At 29.1% G+C, this 17,581-nt stretch overlaps 1 long non-coding RNA gene across 1 annotated transcript; it reads left to right on the top strand.

Moving 5' to 3' along the window:
- Positions 1-10,790: 10,790 nt before the first annotated feature.
- On the top strand, positions 10,791-14,406 carry LOC139426243 (uncharacterized). The gene is made up of 2 exons (XR_011637474.2): positions 10,791-11,226; positions 12,278-14,406. It is a non-coding gene; the product is annotated as an uncharacterized LOC139426243 (long non-coding RNA).
- Positions 14,407-17,581: the final 3,175 nt, after the last annotated feature.

Consider the following 17,581-nt stretch of genomic DNA (forward strand, 5'->3'; position numbering starts at 1 on the left):
AATTATTCAATCAATTTTATTCAAATTTTGTATTTTACAATTTAAAATTACCTTCCACAAAATAATATAAAAATTTGTATATCTTGCTATTTTATTTTCTTCTATCCGTCGTTGAACGGTAGACGGAAAAAAAGGTCCCGGAAATAAAGGTACGGAAAAAAAGGTCCCGGAAAAAAAGGTACCTGGAAAAAAAGGTACGGAAAAAAGGGTCCCTGGAAAAAAAGGTCCCGGAAAAAAAGGTCCCGGTAAAAAAGGTACCTCCATAGGGAAAATCTGTAGGGATATTTCACCTCTCGCTTTCTGGGCAACATGAATGCTTCTCGCTGTTTCAATGAATATTCTTTTTATCTGTAATAATTCAGATTAGATCATTGAGGTAACGAGAAGGGTAAGCGGGGGGGGGGGGGGGGCACTTATAGGTTGGTTGTATTACGCTTTTTTTTAAATTTTATTTCACTTATTTATTCTTCTTTGATTATTTTTTAAAGCAGGAATGTACAATTTAAATTTTTCAATAATATTTTACTTTTTTTAAAAATTTTTTTAAGCGAAAAATGTGTTATTTTCTATTTTAAATTATATTTTGTGAAGAAGTTGCTAATGTGGGGCTTAAAGTAGCCAATCGGGGAAGTTGGGAGGATTTATGTGTTGGATGGTTATTCGTGATTGGAGGTGTAAGTATTGGTGCCTTTTAATTAGAGTAGCGGTATTTCTTTTTTTTATAAGCTGGGTATGTTTAATTTCTCTATTTATTTTATTTTTTTAGGGCAAGATTTAATATAAAATATGCTATTTTTTTTTCATTTTAAATGATATTTTTTGAAAAGGGTGTTGATATTTATATGAGCCGATTAAGGAAGGTGGGTGGATTTCTGTATTGGATGTTTATTCTTTAATTGTGGAGAAAGGAAAGTATTGCTCTTTTTTAATTAGAGTCACGGTATTTCTTTTCTTAGAAGCTGGATGTATTTAATTAATTTATTTATTTTATTTTTCTAAGGGGAAGATGCATTTTAATATGTTTAATGTAAAAGATGTTATTTTTTTTATTTTAAATGATAAATTGGAAAGAGGGTATAGATATTCATATTAGCCGATTGAGGAAGGTAGGAGGACTTTTGTGTCGGATGCATTTTTTCTTTCTTTTTATAAGATTTTAAATTGTTATAAGAGGTTTCGTCTTTTATTTATTTATTTATAGGTTTTTTATTTCTTATAAGAGATACGTTTATCTCTATTAACTTATTTTATTGTCGAAAATTCTGATTCGGATGGTTGGTGTCATGGAAATATTTTAAGTTCATATTAATTGATATTTAGTTTTGCTAATTGAGGTAAAGGAGAAAGAACATTTAAGCACAATGTTACTTTTTTCCCCTTCCTTTATATGATAAAAAGACTATTTAAAATTTTTTTGTTGTTTCTGTTACAGAATGTGTGTTATTCTTTATTTAACTAATAGTTTATAGAAGTAGTTGACACGACGCTAACGTTATGAATAGTTTTCTTGCCGTTTCATAATTTTGATTCAGATTCGTTAATTAGTGCAAGTAGGAGGAGGAGGGATTTGATGCAAGAAATTTTTTTCATTTCTAAGAAGGAGTTTCTTAAACTAGATATTTTTTTGTTAAATATATTTCTTTTCTTAATTAAACAAGGATTTTTTTAAAACATATGCCAGTTTTTAAGTAATTAGTGGAGATACAATTCTCTGCAAAATTGTTTTCACCCTATTTTAACAGTTATGATTAATTTATTTTGGTAAAATGAGGAATCTTTTACCAGATAGGTAGTCTTTTAAGGGATTATTTTAATACTGAATTTTATTAAGAATATTTTTTTGTTAATACATTTCATTTTAACACGGTTAAGATTTAATTTAAGATTTCGGCATAAAAAAAATTTAATTTCAAAGAACTTATTCAAACACGCATTATTTTGCGCTGATAAATTACATTAAATAGCCTGTAACACATTTCTCAGCTATTTTTAGGAAATATATAAGTAAATTTCGCTTTGTTTAAAATCTATTATTTATTATTATTTCTGTTAAGAAATAATAATAAATAATAGACATTTCTGTTCTGTTATGTCTATTTTTATTCAGTTTTAAATATTTTTTTTTATTTCATTAACGACGGTTTTATTTTTAATTCTTTTTAAAAACAGCATTCATGAAACTACATTTTTTAATAAAAAATCACTTTCTCTATGCACTTTCATTATCAGAGAAAAGTTTTTAAAAGGACGATTCTGTTATAATGGTCTAAAACAGGGGTTTCCAACTTACATGAGGCCGCGGGCCACAATTAAAAATTCAAATCAAATGGTGGGGCCACAACTTTATCAAAATTTTATGAAGGACTTTTTCATGTTTGAAAGAACATGAAATATTATTGTCAGATTTTTAATAAGTTGTACAAAACAAAAGTATTGAATTACAAATTAAAATAAGAAGTAGATTTTTAGAAATATTTAATTCTTATTAATAATATTTTTAAAAATATTAAATAAATAATAAAAATTCGGGCTACAATAACTTAGGTTTTTATTAAAACTTACATAGTAGCACACAAAATATTCAATGAGAAAATTGAGATTTGTCTGCTACAACCACCAGAGAATAGATATTTGCATTTAAAATTTACAAATGTGTGTGCAAATATTTTCGTCCAAAATGAGTGGTCTCAAAAAGTTAAATCGGATAATTTCTTCGAGAAAATTTCTGATACGCACATGCTAAATTATATTAACAAAATACAAAAAGAAATGAAATAAAATAGAGCTACATACATGATTATTTTTGCATTTGAATAAATATTTTCCTGGGTGTAAAACCTGAGAAATAAATTTTTTTGCACAATTGGTATGTTAAATTTCAAAGATACGAAGAAATTAGGTTTTTATTAACGAGAAAAGCATTTTAAACCCATATTGATTCTTTACGAAAATTGTCCGCAAAAAAATGACAACTAGTAAAGTTTAGTCCGCGGGCCACAAAAAAAGGCTTCGTGGGCCGGATGCGGCCCCCGGGCTGCCAGTTGGAAACCCCTGGTCTAAAACAAATATCATTTTAACAAAGTGAATAATATATATTATAAATCAATGATTATCAAATTCAATAAGGTATGTTACAGATTGAATCATGTTAGATGCACTGAAGTGTGCCTTTACCAAAAAACAAGCATTTGTGACTATATTAAAATTTTTGCAAACAAAAGGAAATTGGTGTTATAAAAAAGGAAAGATGTTTATGTACTTTTTTGTGAGTCTACTGCTAGAATCAGTACATTTCATTAATCTTGTAAATTTCTGAAGATAGCAATTACTTTGACGTATGTGTACATTAGTGTTCTGCAAATGGATGTCCTTGAGGTTTCTTGAATACACCTACAAGAATAAGAGGGGGTTTCACTCTAACAACCCTTTCAACCTTTTTCTAAGAATGTTTCAGCCATTCTTTGTATTTCAGTTTTTCATTCTTTGTCATTCTTTGTATTTCAGTTTCCAGCAAATCAAAGCTGGAGTGCATATCGCACATAGGAAAAAGAGGAGCTATGAAACTCTTCAAAAAAGGTTGAAAACACTTTGCGTTAAGTTTTTAAACCAAAATCTAAACATCCCAGAATTTTTAAGTTCAATAGCTAATAATCTAAGAAAGAAAAACATGTAAATTTAAAAACTAACTAAATTTAAAACCCCTAAAAACTCAAAATTGTCAACATACAAAATTTTCATTCATTTCCAATTTCATATTAAAATCTGTATTCATTACTTTAGTTTATAAATTTTTTTGAATAGCTAAAAATGATACTACATGGCAGTTTTAAATAAAGCAAATTTTATATTTAAATATTCCTAAATGTAAGTTTTTAATTTTCTTTAACATCTAAAAGATATACCATTTAAAAAATTTATAAGATATTTTAACGATGATATGTAATACCTTTTTTGCAGAGTTTCATAGCAATGAACTATTTATGTTTTTGTATATTGTATATTTGTGAATTTGTATATTTTAAACATCGAAATCGTCATTATTTTACAAAAAAATAAAAAATTTTCCTCTAATGTATTCCAATCAAGTTATTTTTTAATTTTCTTGTGTTTTCAAAAAATAATGTCATAAAAAATGATGTTTATAAATATATTGTTGTAAGCAGAAACAAAGTTCTCCATATACGTCTAAGCTGAAGTTTTTAGAGGAATAGTTAAAAAAGTTGTCAACTACGTCATAAAAGGTTTGTGATATATTTTATTTTAAATTGAAAAAACTGATCTACTTATAAAACACATCTTATTTAATTCAACTTTATAAATATTAAAATAATTTAAATCCGATGAAAATGTAATAAAAATAATTACATATTTCAGGCAATATTACTGTATTATAAATTACTTTCTAGCAAATGCATAATGGATGCACAATTTTTGTTCAAACTAATTGGAAATTGAATATAAATGAATCATAAAAAAAATAAAGAAAAATACATGGAAAAAAAAACAAAAAACAAATCAAGCATACTAATTTTTTTTATTTACTTATTAAAAAAGCAATCCTACTTTAATGAATGGTTTCTTTTTTTCTGGAAATTTCATAATTACAAATTAAAATATGTAAAAGACCAGATATTATAATACATATATACATTAAATGACTAATATATATTTAAGTATTAAAATAACATTCGATTCAATACGAAACAATGATATTTTTAAAAAAACCAGCTGACTTAAATCATGATTAAATCAATGAAATCCTGCTAAAAATATTCAATAAGGTTTGCTTCTGATAAGTTTCCAGCATTTTGATTCTAATTTGCTCTTAAATATAGTACATTGAATAAATGTTAATTGTGAATGTAAATAAATGTGAAAAAAATTCATTAATTATAATACTACGTTGTAATGCAACGTTAAATAACCTTTTACGCTTCAATTAGTAAATTAATTACTAAAGATGTAAAGTAATTAAAATGATAGTTGTTACTGTTTAGATAATTTTTTAAGTTGTTCTTATTGCCAATTAAATAAATAAGAATTATTATCTATTTAAAGAGAGAAATAAGCGAATAACACCACCATTACCACCAATCAAATGCTCAAGAGCCGCACCGGGTTCGAATGCCAGAGCCGGCGGGTCAATATGAAGATGCACTCAGTTCGCACTGATCACAATACTAATGTAAAATATCCTCTGTGGAAGACAGATTATGGGTTAGAGTTTACTTGCCGTCAGTCTAACCGTGGATGGTTTTCGTGGTTTACACTATATGTAACGCACATGCTTTTAAGTTCCATTGAAAAGTCCCCACGAAGGCAGATTTCTCCCAATGCTTGATCTAGGAGTTCTCTTTGTCTTCTGGGTTGAGTTCACTTTTATAAGACTACGTAATTGAACATTAGTAGCCTTTTAAAAGCAATTAAGACATTACAAATATTTATAATTTTTAACAAATTTTAAAAAATAATCGAAAATAATTTTTAGATTTATTCACTAAAATAATGAAAATAAAAAGTCACTAACAGAGAAAAAATCTTTAAGAGAAATGGCACCGAAAATTGAAGTTTTTAAAACCCAAAATATAAAAAAGAAAAATATGCTCTCGAATTCGATAGCAAATGATATTTAAACATTAACCAGATAGTGGATATAGAATGCTCTGCCTTGTTTATTGCAATATCTTTTTAGATAAATTATAATTTTGTCATATTTTAGGGTTTAAATTATGAATTCAATAGTTAGGGGATATTATGTTTTAATAAATCAAAAACTTAAAAAAAAATTTAAATCAAAAACTTTTTCTAAACTTCATTTTTTCCCCCAATATTGTAAACAAGAGGTGGCAAACAGTGGGTCAAGTAAGACCGTCAATGCATAAACCGATTCCCAAACATGCCATTGGTTAACTGAAACGGTTCTGTGCTATGTTATCAATTGTAACTTATTACAAAATAAAAAAAAGCGAAAAATGAAAGAAAATGACACCTGTCAAAAAATACCTGTCAAAAAATTTCTATTAGAAGCGTTATAAGCGAAACACATTAATTTTACTCCCCCTCCCCTAAAAGTTTCATGTAGCCTGATAACACTTTTTCAATAGATAAGAGTCAAGATTCCCGGTAGAATCATGATCTTAGAAAATAAATAAACAATTTTATTGAACATTTTCATATTTAATTAGCTTTTTAAGAATAAATGCATAAATAAGAAACAAAAGTTGGATAAAAAGCTCTTTGAACACGCGCGACACGCAAAAAAACATGCACGGAACAGCAAAAAGCGCTTCAATCCAATCTTCTCATTTAAAATATTTTCCCCTACAGAATTTTCCCTACACAGGTACCTTTTTTACCGGGACCTTTTTTTCCGGGGACCTTTTTTTCCGTACCTTTTTTTCCGGTACCTTTTTTTCCAGGTACCTTTTTTTCCGGGACCTTTTTTTCCGTACCTTTTTTTCCGGTACCTTTTTTTCCTAGAATCCGTTGAACAGCTGACCTAATTTTCGGGTTTACGACTACTAAAGTTTCACTCCGTAGCCTTGTAATTTTGAACCAGAGCCATTTTTAAGGATGGGCTCATTGGGCCCTGGCCCAGGGCCCCGAGTTCTGATGGGGCCCCCGAAAAGTCTAAAATCTCATTGCATTAATTGTTTTCCTTTTTTTTTTTTTTTTTTTTTTTAAAATTCTAACTCATTTATTATTTATAACTCAAGAGGGCTACCAGATCCCACTTTTTTCTTCTTTTTTTAAAGTTTTATTCAGAGATTTATTCAGATTATTTTTTCTTTTTTACGTAGTTGGATGCTTTTCAAAATCTAATCGAAGTGCTTACAAACATAAAATAATTGTTATTCTTCACTTTTCTAACCAAAAGAGCAATAAAACGCTTTTCCTACTGATGAAAATATCCCCACTTTCGTAGCTACCACCCACAGAGTTGTTAAATAGCCTCCTCACTTTACACTGTGAGAATATGTTTTTAGCTTCTTGATATTGCCTAGGGGCTCTTTTCTCCTAACTTCGGAAATATCAGATATCCACAGAAACACCCTTTTGTTTGATTTCTGGTCATAAATTTCTAAGAAGAAAACATTTCTAGGGCTGTAGATAGGGGGAGGGTCTTGTTAGAATCTGTCTTGAGATTTCCATACTGTCCTTAAATTGGGACTCGTTCAATTCGAATTTTTCTCTCTTACAAAATTTAGAAGATATTTTTTCTAATTTATTATAAAAGCTTTTCTTTCCTTTAATCATCCTAAATGTTTCAACTAGCATAATTGTTTACTTTATTTAATTATTGTAGTTGATTTAATTCTGTTATTTTTCAAATCAATCGTAAGAGAATGAAATAGAAATTTCTATATCAACTTTTTGTAGGATATTAAGAAGACATAAATCTTTCACATGGAGGTAAGCAAATGTTTCTATTAAATCAATTTTGGTAAATCAATCAAAACGTGAAAGATTTGAGCAGTTTTTTATATATACTTTGAGATTTTTTTGTTTTGTTTATTTATTTAAATGGCGGGCCACTATTCAATTCCCTCTTTGACTGGCCTGTTTGCCAAAACTCTTGATTTGGTCGGTTCCGGATAAAATTGATATAACAAATGTAATTTAATTTTAATTTTACTTACTGCTAATAGACAGAAACAACATATGATTTTGTTTAATAAAGCATTGAAATCAAATGATCATCAGCTAAAAAAATGTTACAACATGAGAAAAAAATTGTCTAAAACTCCTGTATGATCAAATTTTCCATGTTTCCCCTAAATATGAAATATGTTTAATTTGTAATATTATAGTTCGTACACGAAATTAATTAATTTAGTTAGCTTACGATTTTATTGTTTATTGATCATTCTATTTTTAACTCCTTTTTGTTGTTATTATGTGTTTAAAGTTAATAAGGCTTCTCAATTTTTTCATTAATAAGGCTTTTAAATTTCCTAATCAAAGTCGAAGCAATTTCTTAAAGTTATAAATCGAAACTATATATAAAAATTTGACAGCTTTGTTTTTATTTTAACCGTGTGCATTTAATTTAATGAAATAAAAGTAAATAAAGAAGTGGAAAAAATTTAAATAAATGACTGAATAAAAAAAAAAAAACTTCGTTGTCATATCATCTTTTGAATAATTTGAGTATTAATAAGTTATATAAAAATAAGCAAATTTTTAGTTTAAAAGGTAAAAAAAAAATTTGATTTGTTTAAAAGGTAATTATGCTCCATCATTCGATCATGAGACTATTTAATATCTGTTCCTAAGGATCAGAATTCTTTTTCATTTTACTTTATTGTAAAAATGATATATACTTAATATTTTCATGTGATATGCTGCAGTTTTAAATACCTAAGAGATTATTGAAATTGTCAATTCAGAAATCAATTAATATTTAAACAATTAATACGTAAAAAAATAATTGTCGCAAGCAAATTAATATTAAGTAAGAACGAAACAAAAATGATATCAATATATGCTGAATCACTAGTGAGACAGGTGGGATGAACGACATCAAAACCAATTTGATTGAATAGTAAAACTAGAAGGTGTTTCTAAAATCCGGAAATCAATCAAGCTTCATTTTTTTTCTTCTTTTTTTTGTCACGAAATTTATCAGGGGCTATTCGTTAGATTTCAATATGTGTTATGTTTTTTCATAGATTAAATATTAAACATTAACAAATATTTGTCTTTTAAAACCTTTCACTCTATAATAATTATTAATTCTATAATAATCTTATAATAATTATTCTATAATTGTAATTCTAAAACTAATTGATATAAAGCGTTAGTGTGTATATATTAAATGTCTTCCATCGGCGGAACCCCGACATTACGATTAAAGTTTATTAAGGTAATTACGAATATTATAACCTAAAAACAGACTATTTTTAAAATATTTAATTCGAGGAATGTAGATTTTTCCTCGTTTTGCCATTTTCTATCTTAAATAAGGTTTTATATCCGACAGTTAAGTTTGCAGTCCTTGTGTTATATCTAATCTAGTTTTGAATAATTTTTGGTGTATATACATAAGCTGAAAATGAATAAGATAAGCCGAATTATGGTTTACTTCTAAATGAACTGATCAATTTGGAAAGCATTTTTCAAGAATGTTAAGTATCCAAATGACTTAATTTATTGAATTTAAAAAAAAATTTTAAAAAATATCCGCAAGGCAGGTTTGTATATTTGGGGCTGATGATTATGAAATCTAACACAAAACTGTGAGATCGGGGGTTCTATTCCAGCTGATGGCAGTTTTTAATTATTATTTCTTAATACTGAAAAATGTTTTTCGTATTTTTTTTAATTATACATGTTAATAACTAGTAATTTAACAATTATTTAAAGAACTGGAAGGCTCCGCTACCTGTTCATTTTGCTCACTAACCCTCGTGGTTGCTTCTGCATTCATTGCAGGTTTAGAGGAAAAATGGTTTATTTCCCTTTTTTTCTACAAAAATTACGATTGAATTACCATTTACATTTTGAAGGTGATTAAATTTAAGTAAATCAATAAAATTGGTACCAATCAATAAAATTGGAAAATTGGTACCTGCCGCAGAGTTATTACTCAATAAAGTTGGACTCAAGGGATAGAGCATTCTCCTCCGAATGAGGTGCACCGAGTTCGAATCCCAGTGATGGCTGAGTGATATGAATTCCACACCCAGCTTTTACCGACCACAGTGCTGACGTGAAATATCCTCAGTGGTAAGCGGATCATTTCTTAGAGTTCCCTTGGTATCAGACTAACCGTAGGAGGATTTCGTGGTTTTCCTCTCCATGTAACTCAAATGCGGGCTATCAAAACTTCCTCCACGAATGCAAAAATTTCTTCCACTACTTGATCCTGGAGTTCTCTTGTCTGCTGGATTAGGTTCAAAATTACAAGGCTACGGAATTAAGCATTAGTAGTAGTAAGCTCGAATTTTTGGAATTTTTTCTAGTTGTGCATAAATTTTTTATTGTTTGAGTTGCATTGTTTGAGTAGAATATTTAATTGAGAACACTGTAGAATCTTATGATGGATGTGCATATATTGTTTATTTATTCAGATATCACTTTTATATTTTTTCTTTGTTAATATTTGAATCATGACAGAACAAATATGTCTATGTCATAATTATTTTTCGTATATTAAAAATTATTGCTTATTTTCAAAATTATCTTAGCCCCCCTGTCGGGGCATTGCTGACCCCCTGTCGGGCTAAGTCTAGCGCCACTCTTGGAAGACATGCCATCACAATTTTGATCCTCTGCGGAGGGGATAGCACCCCCGCTTCGGTAGCCCGACGACCTGCGCTCAAAATCGAGCACTTTACGGTAGCACAGTTTAACGAGGACCAATACCGCACACCCTCGGTCCCTACGCAGACCGATCCAAGCGGTCACCCACCCGCACACTGACCGTAGCCAGTGATGCTTGACTTCGGTGATCTGCTGGGAACCGTGTCTTAATGATCAGTCCACTGCGGGACCAAAAAGTAATAAAGATAAAAAAAAATAATAATAATTGACCCACACTTTCGTGGATTGCTAAGATTGAAAAATTAATGGTATTTTTTTCAAAATTGATCACTCCGATTCTTAAACAAAAAAAATTGATTCAGACCGCCATAGACTTTACATGTTAAAAGTAGAATTGAGCAGTCTGTTTGGTGCAGCATTTTCCTCCCGACAACGATTGGGAAAGCTGACTTTTTCTTTAGAGGGCATGCCGGATCTAATCTTTGTAGAAGTTTGTACAAGTATTGTTTGGTTGATTGTTGTCATTTTAAGCTCTTTATTTACGATTCAGTAAATAAGGGTATGTTTTGAAGAATTTTTTTTGTTTATTGCAACAAGGTGTTTTTAAAACTTTTACCTTTTTTAAAATATTAATTATCTGTATTAAGGTAGTTATAGATTTCCACGTAACTTAGCTAAGCCTAGTAACATTACTTGTTTTAAGCTTTCAGTTTTAACTTTATAAGATATGTCTGTCAACAGAATAGTAGGGCCTGAAAATGTGAAATGCAAAGAATATGGACTTGAATTTGCTATGAGGCAAAAATTTATACGCCCGCATGAGGAGCTTGCAGGACAACTAGCCCGTTGATATGTTCAGCAAGTTAGGATGCGCTTTGTATAATCAAATGTTTTTTAATTATTATTTTTTGCAAAACCATTATCAGAGAGAACATTTTGAAAGGAATCTTACATTTGAAAGTAAGTCTTTTGATAATCAAAATTCGTTTGCCATTAGGAAGAAAAGTTTTGAAAATGAGACAGTATCTCATTTTATATAAAGATCCATTAAAAAATTGTCTGACTTATCCATAGTTAAGAATTATGCATGTCATCGTAGTGGAAAAGCCGTCTTGACGTCAGCGACGAGGAAAGAAAACGTTAAGACTATGGGGACTAATAAAATTAATAATAGTTGTGAAAGTAATTAAACATTCTGATCGTGGTAATATTTCTGCTGAGCCTCAATCTGTACACGTTGGTCATGAACATGAAGCTGCTAGATTTCCTCTCAGTTTGAATGAACATAAGCTTTTAGCTATTCAGATGGAGCAGGGAATATCAAATCAAATAGCTCATGTATGATCGAACTATGCAGCTATCATTAATTGATAAGAAAGATGCTCACAATATCTGTGCATAATTCAACATGTGCAGGACAAAGCACCGGGTGTATTATTATTGAGTTGATTGTACGATAAATGTTAATATAAAATTGGAAAAGTGGCATGTAGGTTGTAAAGTTCATACTTTACAGCCTAGTTTTAGAAGGTGCTGGGCGTGTTATTAAGAGACTTGATAAATCATTTTCTAGAGCTATTGGGGCTAAAATTTTTGGAAGGATAATTTCTCTTGAAAAACATAAACATACAGCTAGAGTATTGGATATTAGAAATAACATGATAAAATACAGGATATGAGCAATAAATATTCAGTTGTAGAGTTAGAAAAAACTTAGGTGGCTTTGAAACCTCGTGGTTATCTAACTGTATCATATGATGTTAGATGTAATTGCGAGTAAAAATGTAGTTGTGTAAATAATTGTATCACGTTCAATATGTGCATGATAACTGCTGCTTTACTGTAATTTAAATGTCAGCTGTATCTTTGAGTCTTAAAAAATATTGTATTTGTTTGATAAAGTTGAATAGCTGCTTTTTTTGTTTAAATAAATTTTTTGATTGGTGAAGAGTTAGTGTTATTTTTTTTTAATTTTTGCAAAAAAATTTATTTTGTTTTCTTTTTTGTATAGGGCTTTGGATACCAGAAATATTAGGTCATTAGAAGGAAAGAAATGGAATGCCATTCCAAATCTTTAGTTATGCGTTTGTTTCTTCACATTCACCATATTGTCGTCTTCAGCAAGTTAGTAAAATGTCAAGATCTATCTTGGAGAGAACTCTTAAATCATATGATGAACCATTGTACTCTGCTCTTATTTGGTTTCTTCACTGTTCACCATATTTGTCGTCTTCAGGAACTTGTGAAATGTTGCTTCTTCACGTTTACCATATTGTCGTCTTTAGCAAGTTGGTAAAATGTCAAGATCTATCTTGGAAAGAACTTGTAAATCAAATGATGAACTATTACAGCTTGCTCTTTTTTGATTTCTTTACCATCCACCATATTTATCGTCTACAGGAACTTGTGAAATGTTGTTTATTCGTACCTTGCTCTTATTTGGTTTCTTCACCGTTCACCATATTTGTCGTCTTCAGGAACTTTTGAAATGTTGCTTCTTCACATTTACCATATTGACGTCTTTTACAAGTTGGTAAAATGTCAAGATCTATCTTGGAAGGAACTTGTAAATCAAATGATGAACTATTACAGCTTGCTCTTTTTTGGTTTCTTCACCGTCCACCATATTTGTCGTCTTCAGGAACTTTTGAAATGTTGCTTCTTCACGTTTACCATATTGTCGTCTTTAGCAAGTATGTAAAATGTCAAGGAAAGAACTTGTATCTTGGAAAGAACTTGTAAATCAAATGATGAACTATTACAGCTTGCTCTTTTTTGGTTTCTTCACTGTTCACCATATTCGTCTTCAGGAACTTTTGAAATGTTGCTTCTTCATGTTTACCATATTGTCGTCTTTAGCAAGATCTATCTTGGAAAGAACTTGCAAATCAAATGAACTGTTACAGCTTGCTCTTTTTTGGTTTCTTCACTGTTCACCATATTCGTCTTCAGGAACTTTTGAAATGTTGCTTTTTCACGTTTACCATATTGTCGTCTCTAGCAAGATCTATCTTGGAAAGAACTTGCAAATCAAATGAACTATTACAGCTTGCTCTTTTTTGGTTTCTTCACTGTTCACCATATTCGTCTTCAGGAACTTTTGAAATGTTGCTTCTTCACGTTTACTATATTGTCGTCTCTAGCAAGATCTATCTTGGAAAGAACTTGCAAATCAAATGAACTATTACAGCTTGCTCTTTTTTGGTTTCTTCACTGTTCACCATATTCGTCTTCAGGAACTTTTGAAATTTTGCTTCTTCACGTTTACCATATTGTCGTCTCTAGCAAGATCTATCTTGGAAAGAACTTGCAAATCAAATGAACTATTACAGTTTGCTCTTTTTTGGTTTCTTCACTGTTCACCATATTCGTCTTCATGAACTTTTGAAATGTTGCTTCTTCACGTTTACCATATTGTCGTCTCTAGCAAGATCTATCTTAGAAAGAACTTGCTAATCAAATGAACTATTGCAGCTTGCTCTTTTTTGGTTTCTTCACTGTTCACCATATTCGTCTTCAGGAACTTTTGAAATGTTGCTTCTTCACGTTTACCATATTGTCGTCTTTAGCAAGATCTATCTTAGAAAGAACTTGCAAATCAAATTAACTATTACAGCTTGCTCTTTTTTGGTTTCTTCACTGTTCACCATATGCGTCTTCAAGAACTTTTGAAATGTTGCTTCTTCACGTTTACCATATTGTCGTCTTTAGCAAGTTGGTAAAATGTCAAGGAAAGAACTTGTATCTTGGAAAGAATTTGAAAATCAAATGATGAACTATTACAGCTTGCTCTTTTTTGGTTTCTTCACAGTCCACCATATTTTTCGTTTTCAGGAACTTTTGAAATGTTGCTTCTTCACATTTACCATATTGTTGTCTTTAGCAAGTTTCTAAAATGTCAAGATCTATCTTGGAAAGAACTTGCAAATTAAATGATGAGCTATTACAGCTTGCTCTTTTTTGGTTTCTTCACCGTTCACCACATTTGTCGTCTTCAGGAACTTGTAAAATGTTGAGATTAATCTTGAAAAAAAAAACCCATATCAAAAAATTTATTAATAAAGATCTGAAGCTTTAATTTGTTAAGAGATGTTACATAATTAATTGAATGTATTTGTAATAAATTCTTATGTCTTAAAATTATGTGTATTTTCATCTGCTTTATATTTCTTATCTTTTAGACATAGATTAACGTATTTTATAAAATTACAGATAACTTGAGAAAAATTGAAAATTGGTTGGAATGTCAACTGTAGATAAATTTTGTAAATCTAATTAAACATAAAAGGTCAATATATATATATATATTGCAAACCTTCTGGGGAAAGCTCAAACACTTTGTAATTAATTTATCTTAAAAATTCGTCATTGGAGAAACTCAGGTGTCTAGTAGGGACACCTGTTCATCGATGCTACCTTAGAAGAGAACCGAATTTTTATTACATGATTTCAAATGAATTCCAGAATAAAATGAATCTAAATACACTAATACAAACCATAATTAAGAAATGAATTCAAGACTAAAGTGTAATATGTAATGTATATATATATAAAGAATAAATGTATATCCTATCTAACTAATTCTGCTTTCCCGAAACTCTTATGATAATAAATATATGTTATTTACTTTTAATTTAATATCTGTTGTAAACAATTGGCAAATGAAAATACTTTTCTAACATTTATGTGGTATTTCTTACTTTTCACAGAATTACTATTTAAAAATGTTGACAATTTTATTGAAAGATAAATTTATTTGAAATTTACTAGGAGAATAGTTCAATATAGAATGACATAGAATGTACAAAACTATAAAATAATTTTTACACTTAAGAACATTTTTATATGTATTCTTGCAAGAGTTTTTTTTCTGTTATTCAAACATATCTTCTAAGTAAGTTTTTAAAAATATATATTGTTTTATTTTTTTAAACCAAAAATACACTAAACAATTCAGTTTTTACTTAACCTAATGCACATAGACCTTGGAAACAAGTGACTGTTAAATCTGGTATATTGTGAGGGGGTGTTAATGTATTAAACCCTAGTTAAATCTCAGTATGCAAAGCACTAATTTATGAACTGTGTTTACCACATATTCAATTATATTATGTAAACAGCATTTAAATAATTAATTCACTTTAATAATATCACAATATACACCTTAAAAGTCCAACTTTTGTTAGACATGATTAAGATAGTCAATGTAAGCAAAGAAGGAATGCAAGTTAGTATCATTGCCAGCTCCAAATACTATCAACTGCCAATCATAGTTGGATGAACTGATCAGCTAGAGATGAAGAATGAACCCATGACCTTCAGCACTAACAAATAGCCTTCACTTTGTGCTATGTGCAAATCACTTTGAGCAAATGCAATTAATAATGTTAGAATAAAAATTGAATAGGGCCAGATCGCAGAAACTGATTTGGACAGCCTCATAGAGAATGAAGCAGCATAGAAGAGGAGTAGTAATTATATAATGTTTTTTTTTTATTTCAGAAAAAGACAACCTAAGATTGTATAGCTAAGGAATGTTAGTACAAAAGAACTTTCAAGTAAAAATCTAACATTTCATAATATGGCATGATAAATTACAGTAGAGGGTATTCAGCCATGACTACCCTTAATATATATTTGTAAATAGGCACATTGAGGGTTGCAAATTAAGTAAGAAATTACAAACATTTTTAAACTGCATAATCACTCTTGAGTTCAATAAAAACTGAGTATTAAAAAACCAGTCATTAGAGGAGGAAGCTTAAAGTCTGATACATTAACATTCTTTCATTAAAGGAATTGTTTGTAATGATTTTAAACCCTTACTTAACTTATTACTTATATTGTGAGAGTACAGAAGCACTTTGCACCCTGTTTGAAAAAAAAAAAAAAAAACTCATTAGAGAAAAAATGGACATTATTTATGAAACAAGTTGTGAAACTTGCATACAAAACATAAAATAGATGAAAATTGAATGCCTGTATATAAAAATAAACGTAATGACAATTTGAATGGAATACTATAATTATTTAATCTTCGAATTATTTATGAAATCAGAAGGTCCTTACTTCTTTTACATACTGTGCAACCATTATTACTAAGGGGTGCATTTTTATTTCCAAGTGTAGCATGCTTTATTTTTATTCTTACGGATTATACAAGGGTTTCACATTTGGCATAAATTTCCAAATAAAAAGCGTGCCATTCAGTTTTAACATGTACATGGGCTTATGTATGGTAATTACAGATACTAAGTTTATGAGTTTGGTAATTTTATTAATTGCTGTTTGTTTTATAATTTTAATACTTTTGTAGTGTGTTAAATTGTTTTTAATGTAATATATGCTTCTCTTGGTGTTACTCATTTGATAAATATTTATTACTGCAGTAAGAATAAAGCATAATCACGGTATAGATTAAAGTACAATATGTCAAGATTATTTATATCTTAAGAAAGGATAAACTTATTATTATTTTTTAAATTTTCTAATCCCTCTAAAGTGACATCAAAAGTAACCACTTTAAAATTTTTGTACATTAATTTATGATTATTAGTTATTAAAAATTGGTATTGCATTATATATTTTAAATAAATTTGTACTTACATTATATTGAATATCCTCTTAGAGTACTCAGAATTCAAAAATGTTATTAAATGGCTGAATTTTTATGAAAAATTATTGGCAATACACTTTCTAAATTGTACTTAAATGATGAAAATCACATAATTAACAATCGAAAGTATAATTTCAGTTAAGTGCCATTATATACTTGTCTAATTTTGTTTCTCCAATTCTAAGAATCTTTTTAGCAACTTATTCTGTGCAATCATAATTTTTGTAAACTAGTGCAAAGTTTATGACAGCTGCCCTAGTATTTGATCTAGAACAAATAACTATCTTTATTGATAAGGATATTGATATGTATTCATAAAGACTGTATTCAAGTAAATTTTAAAGTATGTGATTTTCCAGTAATTTATGAATAAAAGAGCTTGTGTCCAATGATGTCAGAATTTTTCCATGACCATGGACTAAAATTTGAAGAAAGATTCAGTTAGTGCAATAATTTCACCTTAATTATCCTTGATATATTGTGTACAAATATACAGTTACTAATTAAAAATCTTAGCTATTGTTGAAAAATGAAAAGTAAAACAAAGAAAATAAAAAGCGTATTTTTGTTTTCGAGTTTTTGGTTATATGGACTGCAACCTACTATACCTAAAATGACGGCAATTTATAAGCAAATTTTAAACAAAATATTTTTTTTTTAAAATTTCAAAAAATGGTACAAGCCTGAAAAACAGACCCT

The sequence above is a fragment of the Parasteatoda tepidariorum genome, chromosome 10, assembly GCF_982258835.1.
Source record: "Parasteatoda tepidariorum strain Cologne lab strain chromosome 10, Ptep-v5.0, whole genome shotgun sequence".
Taxonomy (NCBI): domain Eukaryota; kingdom Metazoa; phylum Arthropoda; class Arachnida; order Araneae; family Theridiidae; genus Parasteatoda; species Parasteatoda tepidariorum.